The 5071-nt window shown below is 53.8% G+C and overlaps 1 protein-coding gene across 1 annotated transcript in view; it reads right to left on the bottom strand.

The window, feature by feature from the left end:
* Window positions 1–3784, bottom strand: part of LMNA (lamin A/C) — a 54208-nt gene extending 50424 nt beyond the window's left edge. The window contains exon 1 of the mRNA XM_005429388.3: window positions 3366–3784. The gene's annotated coding sequence lies outside the window, so the exon portion shown is untranslated. The remainder of the gene's footprint in view (window positions 1–3365) is intronic.
* Window positions 3785–5071: the final 1287 nt, after the last annotated feature.

The raw sequence follows: 5071 nt of genomic DNA, 5'->3' as shown, positions 1-5071 counted from the left end.
TTCAGACACAGGTAAGTGCCAAAAGCCCAACATGCCCCTGGACAAAATTCAAAAGAGGATATACCCAAGGAAACTCGTGGTAATTCTGATGGTCTGGAAATTGAAATCGGGAATTATCTGCTTGCAGAAGATGGAATTCCAACAGGAGGAAAACGTGTTCCTTGGAAAATGAGCTACATGTATAAGCAGCAGGAAAAAGGGGAGAGTGTGACCTTGAAACTGAACACCCCTTTTTGACCCCAGACCTAAAATTATCCAGATTTCAGCAGAAGTTTCTTCAGCAACCTTAGTGAAGGTTTTAAAAACAAGCCCCTGGTGACGGGAAGTCCAAACCCTCCACGTTATGAACACAACCAAGTCTGCCAAGGGTGCGGCACCCGCCATCCCAGCGCCAGATTGTCCCTGTAGCTTAGCACCCATCTGCAGCCAATATGCTGAGCTCTTAACAAAATTGAGGGGTTTTAAAAGCTGCTCTCCTGGGCCTGATCCCATGGACCTGGGCTCACCAAAACCAATGGACTTCAAGGAGCTTTGGATCAGGCTTTGCGCTAATTTACTTATCTCATAGAACAGCTTAATTAACAAATGTTTGCAAAGCACTTCAGGATCCTTCCACGGATAGTGAGACTCCTCTTGCTGCCAGACCCATTGACAAAGCAAAGAGGTTTAATGTCAACAGGCAGCAGATGAATTGTATGGACACAGACAGGGATGGAGGGACATCCCAGGTGGATTGGCCACCATGGACTGGCCCTGAACCAAGTCCTGCAGGGAATGGCCAGCACGTGGGCTCAGAGTGGAAGGGAGCCCTTAGAGCCTCCCAGCTTTGGGGTTCTTCTGTTTCATGTGCACCTGAGCAGTTCTTGAAATGAGCTGTCCCAGGACAGGGATATGATGTCTCAAAGCACTCGTGGCGGTGGTATCCCAGCTTGAGCTTTCTACCTCGGGATATTCTATGATTCTATGCAAGATGAAAATGAAGAAAAGCCTAAAAAAGGTGTCCTGGTTCCAAGCAGGTGTTTGCTCCCCCTGTCCTCCCCACCACCAGCTCATCACCTCAGTCTATGGGACGTGGGATGTTTCCACAGCATCAAACCTTTCCTAGGAGCTGCCACCTTTCCCCCAGGCTTGGGTCCTGTCGGTGGGCAGAGGGATGCAGCACTGGGAAGTGCCAAATTCGCCTTCACATCGATGACACAAATTCATCCAGAAAGTTTCTCCCTGCGTTAGCTCTTGATGGTGACTCTCAGCCGCTGTTCTGCCTGAGGACAGGCTGCTGGCACCTCCTCAGTCAATGTCAGCTTTATTCCTGCCTCCCACAGAACTTTCTGTCACCAGCCCTGGTGCCCGGCCACCCCTCCCGATGGCTCTGGCACCGGCAGCAGCTGCAGTTTGCAGTTTCTCCCTTTTCTTTGATCATTCTGCAGCCTCCTGCCTCGGCAAGGGGCACGTGATGCCTCTGCCTGATCCCAACCTCTCTGCTCCAAGGACTCTGCCGCCATCCATGGCTTTAATTAATAGTTTTTTTTCCTCCCCTTGACAGTAATTCAGGATGTGGATTTTAAAACATTTGGAAATACCCGCTTTTTAACTAGAAACACTGAGTTTCTGCCAAAACCTCGGCAGGGCGTTCGCTGAGTGGATAGAGCTGTGCAGAGACTACACCCATGGCGAAATCCTCCCTCGCAACCCAGCACTACCTGCCCCCCAAAAAGAACCTTTTACCTCTCTATCCAGGGAGCTGGGAATGATCCAGCCCCCAACAGCTCCACAACGTGAGCCCCTATGACCTACTCCAGCTGAAGCCACCTGGCAGAGCTAACTTTAACCTGAATTACTCCTGAAATCCAGCTTCCCCAGAGGCAGCAATGCCAGACGGGAGGTAAGATCATTCCCAAGCAGCTGCTATCACTGGGAAGAGGATCAAAGTCTTGGTTGTAGCCCAGCTACGCCCCCAAAATATTGTATGAACTGAGAGATGCTGCTATCAGGGACCCATCAGGATTAGTCACTGCCCATGTTGCCAATTCCTGTGATTTTTTTTCTAGGAGCGTTTCTGGTTGCCGTAAATTCCCAGCTCTGTGAGTCATGTGAATCTGCCTGAGTATGAATTTTTGGTTTTTAAAGTAAGTTTCTAGACCTTGTGGCTGTGCAGAAAAGCAAGGTGATGTAACCAGAGTGAAATCCGACAGCCCCAGGAGAACGCAAATGAGAAGAAACTCAATTTGAAATTGTTTTTTGTTTTTTTTTGACTCACACAAACTTTTTAGTCAGTTTGGTGATTTCTGGGCCTGGCTCATGCTGCTGGAATGCTCAGAGCTGGAGATCCACAGTTTTTCCCTTTTTTCCTTTCACTTTCTGATTTCCAGGAGCACTTTCTTCTCCTAAGACCTCTTTGACAGAACTTAAAATGGAAGTGGAACAAAACCACATCCCTAAAATGACGTGCTGCCTCCAGAGCAGGCATTGCTCACACATAAGATCCAACTTCGACAAGTGAAAAGTCCAGAATTTACAGGGCAGAACACCTTTAAATTCCCACCACCAGCACATGGGCATGCACACAGTCCTCCCCCACACTGGGAACACCCCTGCATGGAGACGTGTGTGCACACAAATACCTCACAGATACACACATGTGGTTTATGGGATATTTCAGTGTACATAATTCTGTGTGTTACACCTGTAACATGTGCTTACACACACACACACACACACACACACACACACACACACACACAAGAGTTTAATTTCACCTGGTTGTAAGTGTGGAGTGAACCACAGCCAGCAGGTGTGTGAAGGGAACCAGCAGTGTGTGTGTGTGAACGTCCATGTGCATTAAATGCACATTTTTGGCCATTTTATGGGGCACACCCAGCCAAGTGCCCGTGTTACAACTTGCCATGGGATGTGTGTGTGCCCTGTGAAGCCACCATCCATCATATCCCAGTACAGACAACTCTTAGAAGAAGGAATATCCCAAACTGCCACGAAGGAAAACATCCCAAACTGCCACTCTCAGGACTCCCATGACCACACAACAGTGAAAAAAGAAATAAAGCCCAATTCAGGACACTGACGAAAATGAACTGCATGAAACACAGCAGTGGGTGGGTTCTCCTGCCCTTAGCTTTACTTTTTTCCCCTCTTTTTTTGTGCACACCTACAGCACAGCCACCAGAAGCTCCAACCCGCCTCAGCTCCACGCTGGGTCCTGCGCAGAGGGGACCTGCCCCTCCCAGCATCTCCCTGAGTTTGTACTGCACATCAGGAAACCTGGATGCCAAAAACGAACCGAAAGCAAAAATTTCCCCTTCCCGAAGTGCCTGGGCAAACTCACAGGGAGAGCTCCAGCAGCACCTTACCGGCTGAGTCAGTGGATGAGCCATCTCCTTGTGCCGGGTGCCCCATCTGCCGAGTTTAGCCGCAGCTGAGATCTTCTGCTGGTAGACCCAGAAAAGGGAGGTGGGGGAAAAAGAAAAAACCTTCCCGTAAGGATGCCAGAGCCAGAGAGAGCAAATCGCACAGGATGCAGGGGGGGGTGGAAAGGTCCAGCCCCGGTGACAAGGCAGCGGTGCCACCCCCCCCCAGCCCTCGCCGTGGCCATTCATTGCCAGAGCTGCGCGGCGCGGTGTGGCTCGGCGGGAGCCTCGCATCCCTCTGCATTGTCCCTCTCCAGTGTGAGCTCCGGCAATCTCATTTCATGGGAGACATCTGGTTTGATTCAAAGAGAAGAAAGGGGCGAGGGGAGAACGGCGCGCTCACACGCTCAGCGCCCAGCCCGGCTGGCTGGGAGCTGGGCAGCGATTGTCAATGCTTCCCTCCTTCCCTCCGCGCTGAATCCTCCTCATTTCAATGAGAAAGGCCAGCCCGGGAGCAGGGCTGTCCCACGGCTCCCCCCCAGCATTCCCAGTCTGCAGGAGGGGGCTTTGCTGGGGCACCGAGCCAAGGGTGGGGAGCTGAGCCCCAGCAGCCTCACCGAGCCTGGCTGTGCCTGGAGCCGCTGCAAGGCCTTGGGGGGCTGGGGGGCCCCCCCTTCGTGTTTCCATCATTCCCAGGCCTGGTGGACAGGCAGTATTGTCCCTCAAATGCTTGTGGCTGTGTCAGGGGTCTTCCCACTGCACGACTGAAGTCCTCCTGTTTGTGGGGAGCCCTTTTGGAAGGCCATGTCCTCCTTGACAAGGACAAAGCAGGGAGCTCCTTGTCCATGGGAGGGGGGTCCTGCCCCATTGTGCCACCATTCACCCCGCTGAACCTGGTGCCCTGCCAGCCTGTTCCCAAGGTGTCCCTGCCGAGCCACCACTCCTCCCAGGGATCCCTGTGGTGCCTGTGGGTCTCTGGATGGATCCCAGCCCTGAACACCTCTGCAGCACCCCTCGGGAGTGGGCAGCAACAGGTCCCCACACAAACCCTGCTTCACCCGTGACCCCTCCACAGTGTGGGGCACATGGTGGGTGCCCACACAGACCCCTTCCACTCATGGCCCTCCGTGCTGGGTGCACTCAGTGGGTCCTCTCACAGACCCTTCATTCCTGTGACCCCTCTCTGCCAGGGTGTGCACAGAGAGTCACTCGTGGAACCCAGAGTGGGTGCCCATGCTGCCCCTACAGCTGTGTCTCTGTGGGTCTCCAAGCAGCCCCTCCACCCACCCAGTGCACGGTGCGTCCCCAAGGAGCCCCCTCCACGTGTGACACAGGAAATCCCACCGCAGCCCACTCCACCCATGGCACAGTGGTCCTACCACAGACCCTTCCACCCATGGCATGGCACATCTGCATTTTGGGGGGCACATCTGCTTTTTGGGGGGCACATCTGCGTTTTGGGGTTGTGCTCCTGTGTGTGCACATCTGGCCACAGCTCGGGACACCTGGGCACACCTGGATGTGCATCATCCTTCAGCCGGGTCACAGTGGCTTCCCCCGCAGTCCCCTCCACGGCTGGTCCCCTCGCACCTCCCTAATCCGTGTCACAGCAGGGACCCCCCCACACCCCCCATGTCATGGCATGTCCCTCTGCAGCCCCTCCACCGGTGACACGGTGGATCCTCCTGCATCCCCCTCCGCTGGGGGCA

This window comes from Geospiza fortis, unplaced genomic scaffold, assembly GCF_000277835.1.
Source record: "Geospiza fortis unplaced genomic scaffold, GeoFor_1.0 scaffold387, whole genome shotgun sequence".
Lineage (NCBI taxonomy): Eukaryota > Metazoa > Chordata > Aves > Passeriformes > Thraupidae > Geospiza > Geospiza fortis.
Note: the sequence above shows the minus strand (reverse complement) of the source record. Positions and strands in the feature narration are given on the sequence as shown.